The 22988-nt window shown below is 38.4% G+C and overlaps 1 protein-coding gene across 5 annotated transcripts in view; it reads right to left on the reverse strand.

The window, feature by feature from the left end:
* The window catches only part of ENOX1 (ecto-NOX disulfide-thiol exchanger 1), a 366706-nt gene that overhangs the window by 190111 nt on the left and 153607 nt on the right, over positions 1-22988 (reverse strand). For 4 of the 5 annotated variants that reach the window (XM_035322371.1, XM_035322363.1, XM_035322334.1 and 1 more), the window contains exon 4: positions 2143-2190. The exons of the other annotated variant lie outside the window; for it this stretch is intronic. The gene's annotated coding sequence lies outside the window, so the exon portion shown is untranslated. The remainder of the gene's footprint in view (positions 1-2142; positions 2191-22988) is intronic. 5 annotated transcript variants of the gene reach the window in all.

A 22988-nucleotide genomic window follows, 5' to 3' on the forward strand; every position in this document is an offset into this window, starting at 1 on the left:
TATAGATTATCTATGGGATTGTATGTTAATGTCTGTTGCATTCAGCAGTCCAGTACAGGTTACTTTTATTGACTAGGTTTACTCTGCAAAGTGAAGATGACTTTACTTCCAGCAGGACCCAAAGCTACTTACTTGCAGAAGACCAAAAGTATTTCAGGAATAAGGGGCTGAACCACAACAAACAGAAATTATATAAAGGCAGTGAGGGAGAGATTTTTTTCTTCATTTGGCAATTAGAAGTTCTCTCTGGGGTGTTGCATGAAGTCATTTTGAGTTTAGGGTGACATGGCAGGAGCACAGTTGTAGACTGAAATAATCAAATATGTGTTTTGAACATATAAAATGCTATGAGAATGTGCTGTACTCTAAAGTACCAAAAATATCTTGAAAAATCAATATCCCAGCCTGGACACCAAAAGTAGGTCAATGTATTTGGTAAAGCTCAACTGGGACAGATGTGTGCTGGGAATTTCAGTGTTTCAGCCCTCCTGTTAACCTCAGAGGTGGTTAATTTCCAGATGACTGAAACTGGTTTAACCTCTGTTAACCAAGCTTCTATTTCCCATCTGCAAAAGACAGATAAAACCTTGTCTTTGTTCCACTCTTCTTCTGCCTTGTCTGATCTGACTATTAAAAAAAAAAAAAAAAAAAAAAAGAACTTTGTATCTGAGCAGCACTTAACACCTCTCCTATTGCTTAATATGCTTTGCTAATCAATATCTGTAAGACAGTATGAGTGTGGTTCATCTCGCTGAATGCCGGACATTTGCAAAGCAGATATTTACATTTGAGGCACTTGTCTGAGGCTCTTTTTACAGAGACAAGAGAGAAATAAGCGCGTTTTGGCAGTCAATTCATCTGACCTATTTTAGATAGCTCTCCTGATATGAGACAAACAGCATCTGAGACATGCCCATTTCTCTCCTCTAGCTATGCAGAGGACTTTGGGCAAGTACCTCCATCACAGACATCTGCATTGGAGAGGTCCAAATGCGGGCAAAATGAAACCCACCTGTTGCTTGCCCTTATAAATAGAGAGAGAGACCAGATTCACTGCAATTAGTTTTACACAGAGGTAAATTTATCTCAGGATTTTTAGCATTTTCATACACCTTAAAATGTTCTACTCCTTTTTCCCTGTTGTCCTTATCTTAGACAGATTTAGGATATTGAACATGCACAGATAAGCCTCCATGACTACCTACTTTGACAGATACATAGATAAGAATGTACTGTTAAAGAGATTTAGCAAGGCTGAGGTATTTAGGAATGACTTTAAAGGTGCTTCAAAAGTGGTTTACTACCACAAAGGCATCATTAAAGTATTTATTATTTTTTCTACTTCTTATAAGGTAAGGGGGAAGAAGAAAGAAAGGAAGAAAAGAAGAAAGGAAGGGGATATAAATACAAAAACTCAACATTAATTTAATGCCAAAAGTAAGACATTAAGCATGGGAGTATGGCCACAAAATTCCCAGTGTAATTATTATTAACACACCTATAATTTCTATAATTGTATTTTCTTTTTCTACTCTAATTTCTTTTTTTCTAATTTTTCTTCTTAAACGCAACCCCTTGAACTTTTCATTATTTTTTTGTATATCATGAAAAGGATTATATAACCTAGAGAATGAAATGTTAAGAAATATTTAATTTTTTCTCTCCAGTTTTCTAATCGAGTAATTGAACTGTCACTGAAATGATTAGAATCACATAATCACAGAATCGTTTACATTAGAAAAGACCTTCAAGATCTTCAAGTCCAACTTTCAACCTGACCTACTAAGTCCCATTACTAAACCGTGTCCCTCAGTGCCACAAACTGGGGACCTTTCATGTATTCAGAAAGATTATCTTGACAAGTTTTTAAGTAACTTCTTTAAAGAAACAATGTATTTTCAGGACTCAGAAAAGGCAATTAAGTCTTTTTTTTATCACTTGAGTTTTTAACAAAGAAAACAAAACAAATACATGACTGCATTTTATAAAAGCCTACCTGTGAGATAGAGCTTGAAAAGAAAAATAATGCTTTCTTTTAGTAAGAACCAAAAAGTTCTGATTTTGCAGTAATGCAATTTAATAAAATTTAATAAAATGTCCAAGGACACAAAAACGCTCAATACTCCCAGAATTTCACTTTACCTTCTGGATGAGAAAGGTCTCTCACTTCTTTGTTCAGTCACCAGTTATCTGCTGAGAGAGCAAAGAGGTGAGCCTCTTCAGGCCAAACTTACAAAGCATTTCTTCATACAACATTTCATGCATTTTACTTTTTACTGAGCTTAAACTGAAATTAGTTTACTAATTTCAAACAGAAAACACCATACAATGCAAACCAAATAAGAGATGTTCCTTTGTTTCTGCTGAACAGCATCCTGATAGCTTCTCCTGCAGCAGAACTGCTCTAAACTTTCTGATACTATATCTTCAATTTTAGTCCACAGCAAATCTGCTACTCAGCACATGAATCGGGTACTAAAGACAATTACATGCCCATCAATCACTTGTGAACGCTGAGGGTCTTAATTTTCTAAAGGAAACCCCAACAGACTACAGAAAACAGCTTTCTTCAATTTGCTATTATTTTTTAAATTCTGATAGAAGTACTTAACTTGCATTCAGTCTTACTTCTATGCAAGACACGCATATTTGAAACAGTAATTTCAAGTAACTGATATGCTATTACATGTATATAAATGGTTACAAATTTGCAGATGTGGGTTTTCTAATCTAACCACTGTCAATGCCTTAACTACAGAAGACTGAGTGAGAATCTGTAAAATATTTTATAATAAAAGCTGAAATCCTTCAAAAATGTAAAAATGTTAGTCCCCTGGGTGAAAAATATAAATCTTACTCAGTACCATAAGGCTTCATTGTGCTAATTTATGACTATGCAAACATGATGCACATACATAAAAGATGCTCAAAGGGAGAATCTTCTCTTATCCCTGAACACAATTTCAGGGACAGGGAAAGGAAGCTGTACGTGGGATGCAACTGTATGAACTGTATGGTCAAGGTTTTCATATTTTATGTGAGACTAGTCTAAACAATCACACATGATGCAAAAGTCACAATTATTTTTACAGGTTTCCAGGAGTTGTATACGGATGCACTTATAAGGGAACATGAGAGAAACACATAAAATTAATTTCTTTCACCATGAAAGTAGGGAAAAATCTTGTATTTTATTAAATAATGGAAGGAGGTTATTAATTTTTATTTATTTTTTCTGTAAGGTTGCAGAAAAAAGAGGTACACAGCAGACAGTACACAAAAGTTTTATGAATACTCTTATTTACACTGTGCTTAAAAAGAAACAACGTCTGTGGCTGCTTTATAGTTTCTTTGTTTGCAGACTAAACTTATCTGGTTTACAGGTTCTTTCTGAAAAATAGCTGAAGCTTAAAACTCATCCCAGAAATGTGCTCAGTAGTTGCCCTTTTGCTAACAAGTATCTGGACAGGCTACAACCGTTGAAGAGGACTGCAGTTCTTCGAAAGAGCAGTGAAAAAGCTGGGAGGCAAGAATTAAAATATGAGAAAATTAATTTCCATAACACAGCTGATAGTAAAAGACAGTTATTTGTGCAGTGGCTGCAGTTCCTAAAGAACTGCTTTGTGTACTCCTGGGCTGGTGTGCTGAAGCTCTCTGTATGAAGCCTGGGATGAGCACTGACCACTGCTTTGGTGTCACAGAACCACAGAATCACAGAATTGTAGGGGTTGGAAGAGACCTCAAAAGATCATCGAGTCCAACCCCCCTGCCAAAGCAGGTTCCTCAGAGCAGGCTGCCCAGGTAGGCGTCCAGATGGCCCTTGAATATCTCCAGAGAAGGACACTCCACAACCTCCCTGGGCAGCCTGTGCCAGTGCTCCGTCACCCGTGAAGTTCTTTCGCATGTCGGTGAGGAACTTCCTGTGCTCCATTTTGTGGCCACTGCCCCTTGTCCTATCCCCACAAGCCACAGAGAAGAGGTTGGCTACATCCTTCTGTCTCCCACACCTCAGGTATTTATAGACATTGATGAGATCCCCTCTCAGTCTTCTCTTCTCTAGGCTGAACAGACCCAGGTCTCTCAGTTTTTCTTCATAGAGAATATGCTCCAGACCCCATGTCATCTTTTTGGCCCTCCTCTTGACTCTTTCCAGGAGATCCCTGTCTTTTTTGTACTGGGAAGCCCAGAACTGGACACAGTACTCCAGGTGAGGCCTGACCAGGGCAGAGTAGAGGGGGAGGATCACCTCCTTGACCTGCTGGCCACGCTCTTTTTAATGCATGCCAAGATCCCATTGGCCCTCTTGGCCATGAGGGCACACTGCTGGCTCATGGTCAACCTGTCGTCCACCAGGACACCCAGGTCCTTCTCCTCAGCGCTCCTCTCCAGCAGGTCATCCCCCAGCCTGTACTGATACTTCCAGTTGTTCCTTCCCAGGTGCAGGACTCTACACTTGCTCTTATTAAACCGCATTTGGTTTCTTCCTGCCCATCTCTCCAGCTGGTCCAGGTCTCGCTGAATGGCAGCACAGCCTTCTGGCATGTCAGCCCCTCCTCCCAGCTTTGTGTCGTCGGCGTACTTGCTGAGGGCAGACACTATTCCCTCATCAAGGTCGTCAATGAAGATGTTGAACAAGACCATACCTAGCACCGACCCCTGGGGAACACCGCTGGTCACAGGTCTCCAGCCAGACTCTGCACCACTGATCACCACCCTCTGAGTTCAGCCAGTCAGCCAGTTCTCAACCCACCTTACTGTCCACTCCTCTATCCCACACTTTCTCGGCTGTGTCCTTACTGCTTTCATGTTTCTAAACAGCTGGTGCTCAGTGCTGGACCAATGAATCCATCCACACAAAGTCTTAATGTCATCTAGCTCCAGTGTAGTGCAGGATTGGACTAAGAGGCCACAGAAGCTGTATGTGCCCAGCGTGGGTCAAAAAACTTCATCTGCTTTGCAAACAAGCCAGTCTTCTGCATGTCTGTGTGTATATACCCACACAGATACAGATACACGAGAGCTTCTAACTTCCCAGCAGTAAATCCTTGCTAAAAACACTATTTAAATGGTGTGTGCACTGCAATTGTGCCCCACTTCATTTCTCTCTTTGATGCAATAACAGTAATAGGTAAAGTGAGCAAATCTACTTCAACATACTTGTTACTGAGAAGCACGTTTCTGGAAGAAGCTACTTAAGCAGCCTGGATCCTTATCAAACTTTCTTCTTGATGCTGGGATCTTACCAGCCCACTCACAGCATACTTGGAATCACTAGGAAAGCCTCCTTGTATATGTTGCCAGTCAAATATTTACCCCTGTATTAACAAAGGTCTGGGACATTGCAAAACATCCAGGTGGCTGGAAAGCCTAAAAACAGAAATCAACAACACATCATGACAGACATATTTTCAGGAAAGACTTGACATAAGGAGAAAAAGAGCAACACGGGTTTGGAAAAGGGTAAGTATAAAATGTCATAACTCATCTTTGCATTTAGGTGAGCCATCAAATCTCATGCTCTGAAGCCATAGGGGACAGATGACAACATCAGGGCTGCTCCCTTGTAAAAATGATCATGAGGTTTTGCCCTTGATGAGGCTCTGGTGTATAATGTTTGTGTAAGAGAGCAGGCATATACATCCCCATAGCCATGAAAGCTGCACCAAGATAAGTGAGATGCATTTCAGTAACTCTCTAGCCTACCACTGAACAGTCTGGAAGGCCTAAAGTTGCCTAAAATGTCTTTAGGGATTTCAGAGGAGTGAAGCCAAGACAATCTAACTGGCTAGGCCACTCTCAATCATCTTTGAAAGGTCATGGAGAATAGAAGAAGTGCCTGAGGACTGGAAGAAAGTCAATATCACTCCACTCTTCAAAAAGGGCAAGAAAGAGGACCCAGGAAACTACAGGCCAGTCAACCTCACCTCCATCCCTGGAAAGGTGATGGAACAGCTCATCCTGGAGGTTGTCTCCAAGGATGTAGAAAATAAGAAGGTGATCAGGAGTAGTCAGCATGGATTCATGGAAATAAATCATGCTTAACCAATCTGATAGCCTTCCCTGATGGGATGACTGGCTGGGTGGATGAGGGAAGAGCAGTGGATGTTGTCTACCTTGATTTCAGTAAGGCTTTCAACACTGAAGCACAGCAAGTTTCAGCTGAATATGAGGAAAACCTTGTTTACTGTGAGGGTGAGAGAGCACTGGGATAGGTTGCCCAGAGAAGCTGTGGAGTCTCCTTCTCTGGAAATATTCAATACCCACCTGGATGTGATCCTGGGCAACGTGCTGTAGGTGACCTTGTTTGGCAGGGGGTTTGGACTAGGTGACCTCCAGAGGTCCCTTCCAACCTCAACCATTCTGTGATCTGTTTGCAATGTATGGCACTCAGGCCTGGGGGCTGTGCTGCTGCATTCCAGGATGCCCATGGGGATGTTCTTGCTACAAAGTGACCCCTGGCAACAATGGGCATGAGCTCTTCTCTCAGTCCTTCGGCAATTTTTCAATGGGTTCTGACAGGGAGCCTCAATTAATAAAATCATGTTTCACCAGTAAGGCTGACTAAATATCTCTAAATATCTCCTATTCTAGTGCAGCTGTTTTCCCCTACCAATGGTCTCCATTTTTTTGTCTCAAAAGTCTTTTTACCTTTTTTATTGATCTATTGATCTCTCTTCTTCTTGAAGAGTGCCCTCATTCTCCCCCATTAATGCATTCTGGGTTTAAAAACATTTTTGTCTCTTGCACGGGTGGTAGCACATACCATGTTTTTGCTAGGTCACCATCCCAGAATGATCCAAGAATTTGTGTAGTTGTGTCTTGAAAAAGGATTCCTTTCCTTGACTGGTCCTAGAAAGTTTCTTCAGGTGCCTGGGATGGATGTGATTGACTCTAGACTTATCAAGTGAGGGAGAAGCAGCACAAATGGGTGCTGTACAGACTTTTTTTTTCCTTATCTCATAACAAGAAAACATAATTTAAACAGTATTAATGTCATTATCTTCTGTCGGTTTCAATTGAATATTTATTCCACAACTTGGGAAATGCCAATAAACCTTCCTTACTTTCCCATTTCTCAGAGATAGGAGGCTTCATACTCAGCACACCAAGTTCTGCATCTTCGTCATTTATCTCCCAGCTAAGTCCAAGGCAAAGGGACTAATAAAATTTCTGGAATTATGCTAAATTTAGTGAATGATACCCATAAGTTGTTCTCAGACACATTCACTGTATGACTTTATACATATGCTTGACTCCAGATTCATGCATGTTCAAAGTTGAGCTCAACAGCTCTGCAATCAGGTGAGGTTTACTTGGTCCCGATGTCTCTGTAATGGGGCCAGAAACCATGACATATTTCCAAATTCTTTGATTCTCCACTTCTTGGCCAGCAAACCTCGAAATCCTGCAATAGCTCATGGCACCATAGCCACAAGCCACAACAGAACTGATGTTCTCAGCAGACTGAGATCATTGCCTTGTCCTTACAGCTAATCAAATCCCACACATTCCAGGTGAAATATTTCCAGTTCATCAAACTGGCATTTTCTACATTGGCTGAAAAACTTTTGCCTGTTTCTGGTATTAGATAGTAATTCTGTGATACTGATATTCCTGCTCTTGTTCTTTTCAGCTGTTTCTTCAACCCGTCTTGGTTGTGCAATAGCCAATGCATTGGCATACACTGCTGAGAATGATTTTGGCTTTGTAAACAGAACATGCAGAACTACTCTATTGACAGGTGAAAAGGAATAGAGAGCTTGCATTTAGCTATGTTGACTCTGCTGTGCTAACACAAATAAAATACAAGAAAGAAAAGAAAAAAAAAAAAAAAAAACTTTTATCACTAGCATTTCAAGATAGCGTACTGAATACACTCTGGGATTAGATCTCCCGAGTCAAATAGTGCTGTATTTACCAACACTTTTCAGAGAAGAATGGCATTTTAAGTGATGCTTAGCAACACGTATCCTCCATTCTATTCTATTAGTTTTAACACTTTTCATGTTTACCTTTCGTTTTGAGTGCAAAATACACAGGAGAAAAAAAAAATCATTCATAGTTGGAATGCCAGCATGTTCAGATGGCACTAGGCACAGAGAGCCCTTATGTAATTCTGATGTTGCATTCAAAGTCTGTCTGGATCTCCCCACAACTAACAAAAAAACAAAGCTTCCCCACACCACAGTTGTCAGCCATCTTTACATGGATGTGCATTTCAGTACAGATAGCTTACGCTTTATTGAGAAATAGATGGCTGTAGGATAGCAGGATTGGCAACCAGCTTTCAAAGACCGGGATGAGCTATAGTTTATGAGATATTGTACATCCACCTATCCCACAGAAGTAGAGAGTTGAGCTGATCAAAACCTCTTAGGACTGAATTTGTACTCACTGGACTTCAGTAACCCAAAAAGGAATATGAGGATTAATCTTTCAAAAAGATAACCATATTCAGCTAATGCACTTGTCCTTAAAAATGGAGGGAGCTCTGCACCTCAAAATATAGTCTTAGCATAAAATAAAATACAGCCATTAGTAGATAACATAAACTTTGAGCCACTGCTTCTTATTCTGGAGCTCTGTTATGGGGTGTGAATGGCCAAAACTCTGATCACACCTTATTTTCACCTACAACTCTTCTGATTTAAATGTAGGTGCTGAATATTTATGTTAACATCAAAGATTAGATGCATAATGAAAAGGAATCAGGGAGGTAGAACAAACTAAAGCCTTTTTCTGTGTTCAGAGTCTGGCAGAAATCACCATGGCTCTAAACAGTAAAATCAAAAATTTTCCTACACTTCACTTTCAAATATTTTCATGTTTATTCCTTACCGTGTAACTGGACTTGTGCTATTACAAACCATTACTGGGACTGGTATGTGATTCTTCTGTACGTTTTAATGCAATTTCTACCAGTAACTTACAAACTAAAAAATCAACTACTTTCATCAGGATTAAACCATGAAATCAGAGTTCACACATAATACTTAACCTAAATAAAGAATTCATGGGAAACAGAATCTTGCTATCATAATATTTATTGGAAAGGTATACAGGAAGAAAAAATCCATACATGCTTCTCAGGAAAGCATAATTTCCCAATGGATACCACTCTATTTGACTTGAATCTAAATTAACACTGTGGATTCTAATAGCACTTGGCAAGCTGCAGACACATCATTTTTTTAACTTAGGCTTACGTTTGAATTACCTGGAACTCAAATTTCCAATGTGACCTTTTCAGGGCTTTGTTTAGGAACAAAAAGAGTTCTCACTAGAGAGAGAAAATACCTTTTAGAGAACAAGATATATTGTAAAGGGTGGAGGCTAAAATAGTACGGTGCTGCTGCTAGTCTAGAATTAGAGAAAACAATGACTACGCATGTATGCTTTGTTACCTTCAGCTGACAAAAGGGAATATCTTTTTTTTTTTTTTTTTTTACATTTAAAACTGAATTTCTGATCTTTTGTACTGTGCTTTCAAGTACATATTTATTCCCCCCTATGCCTGAAAGTTCAAAAATGCAGGAAGGTGTTTTTTGCTGTTATTATTTTTTTTTTTTTCTGTCTAAAATAATGGGCAAGTTGAAAATGTATATGCCAAACAGAATGTTTTTATTTCTGTGTTCAATTCTTCAAGGAGTTCTGCACCAAAGGATTTAATCAATGAGAGCTGGGGTAGTTCTCACATCTCAAAATAGACGCTGTAGCCTTTAATGACCATCTAAAATTCCAGCGTATTAAGATCTCCAATCACCAGAATTTTTCTTTTCCCCCTTGGTTTGCTGAAAATCTGACTTGCAAAGTGTAATATCCTGTTCTGCTGTGTAACCACATATATACTAGAGCTATAGACTGCTCTTGTTCCTCATTTCCTTTATCCTCTGGTAAGCTGCACAGACTGACTCTAAAATTGTCTTTTCATTGCCAAATTCAGAAGTATACAACAGGAAATTTCAACTGCATATTTGCATAGAAAAATGTGGAAAGCATGGGAGAGGCAAATACAGCTTTGAGTCTTTTTTGTAGTGTGCCTAAAGCCACAAGTGGAAAAGAGAAACACAAAAACTGATATTGTTATCTAATTGCTAAAAATTTACTTAATGCAATCATCTTTTATTGAGGAAGAAATAGAAGAAGATGAATAAGAAAAGTTCAAATATTTACAACAAAGTGTAGTATTATTTACTATAGATGTGGTTTAACACTAATTTTGGGGAAGGCTACTAAATCAGATAAAGATTAGTTTATATTTTTCAAACTGATCATGCTCTAATGTTCTACAAAGCGCATTTCAAAATATACCACAAAATTAAACAGCTCTTCCTCTGAGTTAGCTCTTTTATTTTTATTTTTCTTCTGCTTTTTTTATTTGTGGGTAAAATTCTTGAGTGAGTGGTCCACAGTCCAACTTGTGTCATTCTGACCCATGTCAGTTTAATAAATTCTTTCTCCTGTTTTATCAGGAGAGTCATGCCAAAAAGGCAGAAGGAATCACAGTTCAGATCATTCCCCCCACTGCCTGTGAACCTGAAAACTGCTCTACATTGAGATGGATCAACCATGAACTGCAATGGGAACAGTGCACTTCTATCTCTGGAAACCTGAAGGAGTCTGGTTAGAAACCCATAGAATCACAGAATCATTTAGGAACATGGTTTAGTGATGGGACTTGGAAGGTCAGGTTGGTGGGAAGGTCTTTTCAACATAAATGATTCTGTGATTCTAAATGATGACCCATCTTGCCATGTACAAGCATCTCTTAAGTACTTCCAGGAATGGGTATTCCACCACTTCCCTGGGCAGCCCATTCATGCAGGCAATAAAAAATAATTTAAAAAAAAAATAAATAAAAAGTCCTCAGAAAGCAGCTCAGTGAGCCTTAGGGTTTTGAAAGTAGTTTTCCAATCTATGGAAGCTTTTGCCTTGGAAAGAAGAATTTGGGTAGGTGTGTGCTATTCATCATACAAGGTACATGGTTTGGAAAATGAACAAGAGCTACCAGCATGTGCTCAGAGTTGCTGCAGGAACTGGTGAACACACCAATTAGTAGTGGATGCCTACAAAACATCACTTTTGTCCCGTTTAATGGATCTAATTTATATGAAGTGTATTCAAAACATCACTTAAGGTTATTACCACATCTCTGAAATCATTTCATTCAACCGAATAACTGAAACGTTTTATGTACCTTTTATTAATGCATAAACATGATTAACTTGCACTTTACCCATCTGAAATATTAAAACGTTAAAAGGAGCATAAAAACAGAAAATTACTGGACATTTCCTGGTTGTTGCTGAGTGAGATAGGCAGGTGGAATGAACCATGACCAATCTGTGCCCCTTCCCTTCAATACTAATGCCTCTAATGAAATCTGATGTCAATCAGAAACTCTCATCAAAATGACCTGATCATTTGCCATCAGCCCCTTAGAACAACATAACAATCTGAAAATTGAATAGGAAAGAAGTGTTTTGTTAAAGATTGTCCCAGCAAAGTGACTGCCTTTATTATTTATATCCCACTTATATGTCTAATGTTGCATCTGCTTTTGGTTGACTACAGTCAGGTTAAATTTAGATATAACATGAGGTGCATACTGTGCTATACAGTCAACTGCAGCTGAGATTCCGTGCAGAGTAGTTTGAAATATATTATTTCTACAAAGATGTAGTGTGAAGGCAATGTTACAATGTTCTTCAGCTGAAATTTCTCTTTCCTTTCCCAAAAATATTTTCCAACACTGTGGTAACATGAATTATACTAATCCTCCCTGGGCCAGAATGGAGTGCTTGAAGAATGAACAGTATGAACTCAGGAATTCTGATCCAGATCATTAAAAGAAACAAAAATCTGGCTTTCCTGAAAAGCTTAGCTAGGTAAGGAAAGAGAAAGGATGCAGCAGGAGAGAGGGAAAAGTATGGGAAAAAAAAAAAAAAGATAGAAAGAAAGAAAGAAAGAAAGAAAGAAAGAAAGAAAGAAAGAAAGAAAGAAAGAAAGAAAGAAAGAAAGAAAGAAAGAAAGAAAGAAAGAAAGAAAGAAAGAAAGAAAGAAAAAGAAAGAAAGAAAGAAAGAAAAAGAAAGAAAGAAAGAAGAAAAACAAAAAAAAACTTTTAAGCAATTTGATAAAAAAGAGTAAATTAAATTTGATATTAGTAATAATGGGACCATGATATGGCTAAGAGCAAGTCTTCACTATGTCCCATCCAGAGTCTCTAGTATTATATTGTTTCATTTTCTGTAGGCTTTTAACTGGCCCCTTGTCTAATTGCATGTAAATGTTACTTAATTTACCATTGCTTCAATTCTTACACATTTTTCAGTATGATGTATACTCACAACTATAAGCAAATTGCTTCTCAGCAGATCATACAGTTTTGCTATTTCTTCATGCAAATTCTTTTTTAATAACTACAGAAGTACGTTTAAATGATGTATGCTGCTCTATGGTACTAGAACTGTTCAGATAGGATACACTCCAATCCTTTTGTATTGCTAAAGAAGACAAACTTCAGATTCAGTTTGATGACAGAAAACATCACCTGGTGCAACAAGGGAATCTAGGAGCTGAAGTAAAAGCTTCCTTGGAAGGAAAGGAAAGTCGCAGAAGTCTAAAAACATACAAACTCATTTAGAGACTTTTGTATCTCCAGAATCTCAAATTCACATCTGAGGTTTTACTGATTGTTGGTTCTTAGTCTTTCTCTTCTCTAAAGAATCAGGTAGTGTCCAGCCAAGAGTCTTTGTCTTTCTAGGTTCATTGCTGCAGAAAACCAGCAGCAGTTGCTTTCAGGTTGAGTAACACTCCTCTGGACCTGTCTTCTTAAAAAAAAATAGGAAAAACCTTGATATTTAATCTTGGGAGAGTGTCTACTGAATAGTGCTTGTGTTCTGAACACTGCTTGCTCAGAAGGCACTGTGGGCTCCTGAAGGCTAATGGTCAGCAGAAACAGCCAGTCTGCAAATGGATTTGGAAGCCCAGTTCTCTCCAGACTGCTCCTGCATGTCTGTGCCAGGAACCACTAAAGCAGTGCACAAATCCTGCCCCACACTAGCAGATGATAGGGATGGTGTGCTTGAAGTCCCAAAAACTCCATTACTATCTACAGAATAAGCATAGTGGGGGACTGTTTGTACAGCCAAAGAGATTTGGGGAGATTATGTCTCGTGCCCACTGACAGCATGGCTGTGTTCCTGTTGCAGTGCACATCCCTTGAATTCTGTCCAAGCATTGCCGTGTTGTCTTTACAGCACAGACTTTGGTTTAAAAGTCATCTTCTGGCACTCAATTTGCAGAATAGCTGGCTGTTTGGCACCCTCTGCACCAGATGTTATCTTGCAAACGAAATGCACAAATGCTTATTCCATTCTCACAATAAAATAATAATCTGAATTAGCTCCTAATTCTGTGATTCAAAGCTAATAGCATTTAGGATTTATAAATATGTAACAGACATATGTTAATTCTGTAACTGTGCTAAAAAATGGCACGTAGCTCAAGGAATGAAGCAAAATGTGTCATGAATAAGCCTAACAATACAGATTTAACTTATTAGCAGTTTTGGCAGAATGACTGTAAAGAAGATTGCAGTTGTGAAGCATGTAGGTCATTTTGACAAAGGAGAGACTGTTACTCAATACAGCAACAATACTGGTTTCATTTTAAGTATTCAAAAAATATATGTCTGAAATATCCTCCATATTAGAATGTTTATCTCTAAACTCAAGATAGATTTCAAGTCATTAGTTAAAACAATTTAAAAGACCAGACATCAAGGTGCACTGTATCATAGACCCTGCTATATTCATTAAGACAGATACAGGAGAGAAGAAAATTTTAGAACTGTCTAGGAGGTTAGAGATGAAAATGGGAATGAACAGCATCATTGGTAACTGGATAAATGGGTAGAATGAACTGTTCCTCCACACTAAGGGTGAGGACTATGAGTGCTTTTGCTTCACAGTAACCAGAAGTTTTGTGAAAGAGGGAGGAGTTCTCAGACCCTAGTTAGATAGAAGGATGACTAGGCCATTTTATTTTCCATTTTATTTTTTATATTTTTATTCCTTTACTGAGGCTATTTCTATTCTAATTGTGATAGATGTGAAAAACTAGGTTTCAAAACAACAAAAGGTTAAATTAATAATAAAACATTACTTACCATCAATATGTATTTATCCTACTCTGCATATCTAAAGTTGAATAAAGAGCCTGAAAATTCTTGGTTGAGCAGACTGAAGTAATGAAAACAATTTCCTAAAATAAGATATAAGCATTGTCAAGAGTTCTTAAAGTCCAGCAATATTAGTTTCCATCTCAAGAAGACTAGAAAATTGGTTTCCTCAGATCCCCAATCAAATGTTTCAATAAGAGAAATTTTGCGTACTGAAACATAAAAACGGACAACTGAGAAATATGATAAACCTGCAAGGTGAAAAGATTTTATATCATAATCACTGCTATCACTAAAAGGTTAACAAGATCATTTAAATTAACTACATCAACTTGTTCATCACTCCTCAACTCTGCATTCATTCAAGACCAATCCCTGCTTTTCTTTTCCATTAAATCAAAAGTTAAAAATCAGCTATTGACTATAGCAGTTTTCAAGGATATACCATTCTCTCAAACTTATGTGCCTCCTTACCTCTGGCAACTTCTCTTTCATTGAAAAAGAATAATTCCCTCTTCTGTGAACTTCTTTGTGTGTATTAAAATTTATAGAAGAACAACAGGAAACAGCCATTGTTTTTTATTGTTGTTTTTCTTTGTTTAAAGAAAGACTCAAAGTACCAATCACAGTAATAGAAGAGGGGTGGTAAGAAATGGTGCAACCAAGAAGAGGTACAAGGAAAATACATCCCTACTCAGTGACATTGGTCTAATATCTTGATGCAAGAATTTCCTTGTGTACCTTGTATTCTCAGCTGCTTCAAAGGCTCATGGGGTCCACTGATGCACAAACCATAATAAGTCTCATGTTGGTCTAATGTCAGTCAGAAGATGAATGCTGTCACACAATAGGACATAGGGAACCAAACCACACTTTTCTATCAGATGTTCTCTTCCGTGCTGTGCTCTGAGGATCACATCCAAGCTGTTGAAGGTATCTCTCAAAAACTGAAAGTCTTCTGCCATATGCTCTGATAATGGAATTAAAATGTATTGGTCTAATTGCCAGAGAACTAGGAATGTCGAAAATAAAGTAATTCCCAGATGATAGGCCAGTGGACAAGTAGGATGTAAGAGGAACGTTCAGAAAAGATAATGCCATAACAGGCATTAGTAACTAATGCATATTTTATTCATCTACACTCACTTTGGGAGGGTTTAGGGAAGTTCGAGTGGTGGAAATTTTCAACTGCCACACACAAAGGATCTGCTTATAAATGATATGCCATTAAAATGTATTATAAAGCAAATAGGCTGAAAGATCAGTAAATGGAAGGTGGTATTCAACCAAGAGTTCAAAAGGCAATGAAAGGTAATGTAGCACAACTATTAATTGCAGCATGTAAGTCTTAGCTAAAGACAGCTCTGTTACCAGAGGACTGAGCTGTGTAAAACATAAGGCCATTTTTTTTTTAAAACGATTTGACAAAGAATCTTGGGAACAATGTACCAGAGATACCAATGTCCAAAGGTGACAAATAATGATGACTATTATAAAGAATTGACTTAGTGGGCACATGAACAGATTCAACACAGTTACTGTAAAGACCAAGTCATACCTCACAGTCACACTGGCAGTCCTTGAAAGAACTAATATGCATACAGATAAGGCAAATTTGGCTAATATAATCAGGATTTTCAGCAAAATCTCTCATTCAATAAAATCTAAACACCCATAGGATAAGAGGTAAGTCCTCAAATGTATACAAGTTTGATTTAAAAAAATGAAAGAGAAGTTCTATATCAATTTTCAGGGAAGACAGGTCACTAGTAGTATTTGGAGGGGAGTGGTATGGGGACCCCACATGTTGAACAAATTAGTGAGGCTGAAAGGCAGCAGTTACCAGTATGGTAATAAACCTGATGATGACACTAATTTGCTCCGGATAGTAAAAATGAAGGCAACTGGAGACATACTGCAACAGGATTTGACTCTATGTCAAAACCAGGAAGAAACAAAGACCAGCAGGAACAGATCTGTACGCTGAAGCAGTTGTCACTGAAGATCATATACGACCTGCATTTCAGGACTGGTTTTATAATAATTATTATTATTTTTAAACTTCAACTATTCTGCTTCCATGGACTGAATGTCTGTCTGTGTACAGGGCACTGAAATTGCATTTCTGGAGCTTATCTTTTGGTTCAATTTTGTCTGAAAGGAGTCCAGTCTGTGGGCTCTCAGAACCTCTTCAACGTGAACAAATGCACAGTAAGTGGAGATGACCAGGAGATTAGCTTCAAAAGCACTCTCTTGCTCCTACACTCCTGATATAGGAGTACTCATGAGGCTCAAGGACCAAGCAGGTGAAAATGAAAATAGATAAATTTAGATTGCTGGACATGTGGAAAAAGCCAACAATCATGACTTTACACAAAAGGTGGTGAAGTCTGGGTAGACTTCATTCTATAAGACTTCAAATTATCAGTTATAAATGAAATCTGAGTCACAATAGTCAATCCTACGAACAGCTCAGCTCAGTGCTCATGAAAGTAAAATAAATTACCAGGAAAGGAAAAGAAAACAAATAGAAATATTCTCTTACTGAAAAAAAAAAAAAAAAAAAAAATCCGTATTTCCTGCTTTCTCTATCCTAAATGGATTTTACCGTGCAGATTTTACCATCCACAAGGGTGGCAAGTAACCACAAAGGCACAGAGCAGCTTCAAGGCAAAATACGACCATGTGGAGTGGGCTTTTCAGCCTGGGAAGTAACTGAGGATAGGATGTGAGAGACATTTGCATAATTGTTAGGGGAATGGAGAAGCTGGAAGAGAACAACTGACTGTTCAGTGTATCTCTCAGATGACGAACTGGGGCATACCACATGAAACCAGCATGTGGTAGATTCAGAGCTGGCAAAAATATGAGCTTCTTCATACAACACATAGTTAAATTGTAAGTCCTTGCCACAGGAAGCTGTAACTATTAAAAGTTTACATATGCTGAAAAGCTGACTGCACCACTTCATAGGAATGATAACCTGTCAAGGGTTATCACCTCTGGCTCAGCTAGCCTTTGAGCAAGGAATTGCTGCAATACAAAGTATTTTTTGGAAAGTAACCACACCTTCCTGCTCTTTCCTAGGCATTGATTTCAGAGCTGAACATAGACTATTGTGTTAGACTGCCTTTTGTTCTGGCTCAGTTTGGCTGCTCTTACATTAGTCAATGGGACTAGCTTGCTAAATTTAAAAAAAAAAAAAAAAAAAAAAAAAAATTTTCCTCTGAAAAAGAAAAAAAAAAAAAAAAAAAAAAGGGTTTGACTCAACAGAAATTAGGTTTCTTTTTATTTACTCCATAACATGATATTGGACACTTAAAGTTATAACCCAAATTTGTGCTGGGAAAAGAGTTCACAGGTCACAGTCCTACATGAAGATGATGAAGATGATGGAGAACTGTAAATGTCACCGAATATACGCTTTTGGAAGTCTAAAGATGTCTTTCAGCATTCAGAATTGCATTTTTTCAATGTACTTATCCCTTTCAAATGAATTTCCTAGCAAATGATCATGCTTTTAGAATGCTAAGATCAATTTGATTAAAATTTCTTATACATGATGAAAAAAGAAATATGTCAGTAAAGCATGTCAGTTATTAATGACACACTCTACATTATGGTAAACTGAATGCTCTCAGTAGGCTGGAGGATTTGATTGTAGTGTTTTGAGCCTGTCTTACAGAATTGCACACTTTGCCTTTTGGACAATATTTATTATACCTTAGAGAGCACCAACAAATACTTTCACAAAAGCAATAATTTAATAGTATTTACTTTTTTTTTTTTTTTTTTTTTTTTTTTGTCCTTTACAAAGCCTTTTGGGAAAAGTCTTCCCCTTGGAGTCTGCCCCAATTCACTTCTCCTTTCAAAGGTGATTTTTGGGTACAGTTTGCAAAAGTCTCACTTTTCCCTCATTCCTTGAAAGCCACACAGTAATTACCCTAATTTAAAATTACCCAGTTTTATAATGTGCTCATTTAGAGCTTCAAATAAAATATTGATATTTGGTGCCAGGGATGAGTTATTATAAAAAACATTTGGTCCCTGTATTTTGCAAACTGCGATTTTTTCGTATTTGCAATGGAGTCTGAAAGACAGCATATGTTGGCTGGGTGTCACTAATGATAATAACTATTGCTCCCAGCTGTTTTTTTCTTTAAATACAGGACACAGCTGAAATAAGATCTGCATCTGCCACTATTTGGCTTCCCTACATTTGATCATATATGTCCTGATTAACTGTGAGCATAATTACTGCATTCAACAAGTCCCATACAAAAAGAAGTAAAACATAATTAAAAAATGATCATAGTGTCTGGATGAAAGTGGTCATTTCTAGTACAGCTGGGTCTCTTGGCTTTTTTTGCACTTTCTTTAACCATTGCTACTGACTAAAATTCTATTTTCATAGAGTTGTTATGAACAAGCAGTTAATAAGGGAGCTGTCTGTGGCTTCATCAGTTCCATGCAAAGTAAGCCATTATTTGGAAGTGATGACATAGCTGACAAGGAAAAGGTAATTAATCCATCATATAAACTAGGACTCTTTAGACTGTGAGTATAAATGTGCATTATTTATTTGATCCCATTATTCCATATATTGCTACAACAGATAATTTATACATATATATATGTATATATATATATATATGTATATGTATACATTTTCCCGAATCTGGAAATTAAAGCTTCACATAAAAAATATATGAATAAAAAAAAAGAAAAGAAAGGAAAAACAAATCACAAGGGTGTTGGATTATTAGAAGTTACATACATTAGCATAAAGTAGCATTATGGCTGCCACACAACACTAGGCCTCAGCAGCATTGCTTGCTATGCAGAATATTCATACCATCAAACAGGTGAAATTAGCAATTAGTTGAGCTCACATCGTGCTTAATTGTAAGTACAGACAAGACCAAGTCCAGCTCTTTGCTACACTCAGCCTTGCCAGCTGAGGACAGACAGGTTTTATATCTACCTTGGGGATACCAGGGGTGCCCAGTGCCAGGCCAGGGGCAGTGGGCACCAAGGGGCAGGCAGGAGGCTCCCTCTGAGCACCAGGCAGCACTGCTGTGCTGGGCGGGCGGCTGAGCACTGGCCCAGGCTGCCCAGAGAGGCTGTGGGGTCTCCTCCTGGGAGAGCAGAACAAGGTGCCTGGACGGGGTCCTGGGCACCCTGTGCTGGGGGGCCTGCTGGAGCAGGGCATGGGGCTGGGAGCCTCCTGAGCTCTCTGCCAGCCTCAGCCATACTGTGGTTCTGTGATACCAAAATCCTTCACTCAATAGATACCCTGTCCACACTTGAGTTTTGAGAGTACTACTGGGATACAATGCTTTTGCAGCAGCCATTTTGGGACCCAAAGAAGCCTTGCCCCTAGTAATGTCCTTTCCTTACTCTCTGAGACACTCCTTGGCACAGACACTGCAGGAGAATGCACCTTCTATTTTCATTGTTGCATGCATAAGAAAATTACCATTATTTTACATTCAGCATTCCCCCTACCATAGACTAGGTGAAAAGAAAGACAATCTGGGTCCAAAGAAATGCTAGCAATGACACCACGTCAGTGGTCATGGTCATATGTCTATACTCAGCCTACAAGTAAGAGTATCTCACTGCTCTCTGGCCAAGAAGCAGCCCGCTGTTCATAACCACAAAGGCAGTCATCATGGCATGAATGTTTTAGATGGTGGTAAATTAAATGCAGGTTGGTTTAGAAATGGCAGCTGCACTCACATGCAGTCAGGTTGCGACTGAGAGTTTGGAAGCTTGGGCTGACCAAGCCTTGGAAATGTGCGGTGCTGTAACTGTAACACATACATAGACACAGGTATAATGATAGCTGCATGTTAAGGGCTTGGACATCTGCTGCAGCCCTCACATTGCAGCACACACACAGCCCTCACATATATAACACTTATACAGAAGTGCTACTCCTCATTGCCATGACCTGAGGTACTCTTCAGAGAGACACCCTAATCTTAGCAGAAACCCGACATATTCCATCAAACTGGAAATGCTGTATCATCTGTGCTCCTTTACCAGGATTACACTTTTCTATGAGACAACAAAAAGAGGCCCCTGAAGAAAGTAAACTAGAAGTCTTAATTCACCACTTTGGAACAGCAAATCCTGTACTTATTTTGAGGCTGGAAACAATATCTCAGGCACAGTCAAAAGTGAAGCATGAAAAATGAAAGAACTCTTTGAACACAGACGTTGCCCCAGCTTTTACTAACCATCCACTTGCAGCGAATTTACTGTTAATACACGAGTTCTTAAATATACTTGTTATTTAAATTTCACAAAAAACGGATTTGGAGTTTTGTTCACATCAAAAGAGTTATAACAAAGAAACAGGAGACTGAATTTATGATTAGGAAAAGCAGACACATTCATTTTCTTTTCCAAGCAAAGCACCATAAGAAAACCACACTCTGGCTGCTGAAGTTATTCAGTGATGGAGAGTTTAGATTAGCATGCAAACAAGAAAATGTTTGACTACATAAAAGATAACCTGAGTACCAGTACTATATTTTATGCAGAAACTAGTTATAAAACTGCTGCATAAATGATCCCCATAGGGATAATTTAAGGAAAATAATCTGAGATATTTACGTACCTGACAAACATTCAAGACTGTGGGAGATTTTGCTGTTTATATGCCCATCGTCTAAGCCCATAGTGCTTGGCTGGCATATCCAAGGTCACACTGACCATGGCAGCTAGCCTTGGCACTGGGAGCAGCCCTGCTATGCAAGAAAGGCTAATCAGCCCAGGTGGAATATCACACTGCAACAGACAGCCTCATAGCACCAAGACTCATGTGTTCACACTGCTCAGGTGTTTCTGCAGTCTGCCATATAGACAAATCCTAGGGTGTGAAAGCTAGCAGGACAGCTGAGCTCCAGACTGTGTTTATTAACATTTCATCTGAGCAAGTCTACAAGCCCACTGCAAAATGTTCACAGCCCAAAGGCTGCATCTCCCTCACCTCTTCATTTAGAGCCTTCCCAAAACAGTGTTTCAATCTCATCAGCCTCCCTCTTTGCCTCCTATTGCACATCTCCCCTCTGAAATACCATGTCCTGCCTTGTTCCTGCATCCCCAGCCTGCAGCTCCTGCAGGCACTGTGAGCTTTAGCAGGCACAGCAGAGGTTTAAGCTGCTACTTCAAGTCAGAAGTACTGCACATATCAGAGCATCGTATGTTGATCCTGTGATCCTATTTGCTTTATTTTCTTGCTTTGCAGTGCCAGCCAGACATTTCTCTTGCATTTTGGGCAACAGCACTAACACTGGACAACCAGAAAGAGAGTCACATTGCAAAAGCTTATGAGCCACATGCTGGAGTTTGGCCATTGTCATCATAAAATGAAAATGGACCAGGTGTAGAAAAGGGCTGCAAAAATCAGTTTGGAGAGAGCTTTTTTTATTATTTTTTTTTCTTTTTCTTTCTTTTTTTTTTTTTTCTTGAAGGGAGATTAGAGGGTCTTAGATTGTTTAGTCTAGCAAAATGAAGAGGAACAGCTGAACAGGAAGGTAAGGCAGGATATGTTTGCTCTCTATTAATTATTAATTAATACTCTATTAATTATTAATAAAGAACTATTCAAGATAAAAGGTAATGGTGTCACAAAACAAATGGATAAAGGTTGTTCATGAATATATTTAGGCTAGGTATGCAAATAAAATTCTTAACCATTAATTGGGTTTGGAAACAGCTTTCCAATGGGAAAAGTGGAAGGAAAAGGTCTCAAAGACTTCTACGATGTGAAGCCTGTATGAAGAGATTAAATGTTCCTGAACTCCATGCACCAAGGGGTGATTCAAGTCTTATTTCCCAAATCTGATCTCTTTGTTAAGGTGAGATGATAAGCCCTAGTTTTTAACATACTTTCCCAAATCTGGGGCAAAGGCAATGTCGGAGTGTTTCCTTTCTAAATGCAGGGAGGAAAATAGAGAATTCTGTTAACTGATTGCTATTTATGTTTAATATGACAAAAACCACTTGAAGTATGACCTTGAGTAAGACCTCTAAGTGGTCATCTCACCTGTTTTTAGATGGCTATGGTATTTCATGGCTACCACCCTGACCTGAGTTTGAACCAGTAGGCCCTAAAACTTATTTTTAATATCTACAACAGCACAGTTCTCCTAAAATCCACTTCAAATACATGGATCCATCACCAGAAGCATAAAAAGAGATAGGGGATTGCAACAGCAGTGGATCATGCTCCAAATACAGTTTTCAAGAAGAAATTGTTTAAAACTGAACTGTAGTACTGCACTGACAAGCTCGTCTGTTGAATAATATTCTGGTCAATGCTTTGTCATAAATACACAACTGATATCTAGAATACAGAAGTGACATTTAATTTCTACACAAAAACCATGCTCATCACAAAATGTTCATTCCTGATACAAGTCATCCAATATGAAAACAAGGATTTATTTTGAATGTTGGGTCAAATGCACTGGTATATATCATCACATTAAAATACAGTTTTGCTGTGCTCTGTTGGAATAGTCTTCTTATGTATTTAATTTCTTCATGAGAAAGATATGTCAAAGATATTAGAACTAGAAGGGGAAAGTACACCAGAAAGATCAAAAAGAAAAATTTTCTATAATAATTTTGCAGCAGAATGCTAAGAAAATAAACGTGTGTATAGACACACAGGAAATGGACTGTGATAGCTGGAGAATGTAGGGAATCTTTCAGGACTGAAACTTGGACTTAATCCCATTTAAAAGAGAAAAAGAAAAAGGAAAAGGAAAAGGAAAAGGAAAAGGAAAA

The sequence above is a fragment of the Oxyura jamaicensis genome, chromosome 1 (assembly GCF_011077185.1).
Source record: "Oxyura jamaicensis isolate SHBP4307 breed ruddy duck chromosome 1, BPBGC_Ojam_1.0, whole genome shotgun sequence".
Classification (NCBI taxonomy): domain Eukaryota; kingdom Metazoa; phylum Chordata; class Aves; order Anseriformes; family Anatidae; genus Oxyura; species Oxyura jamaicensis.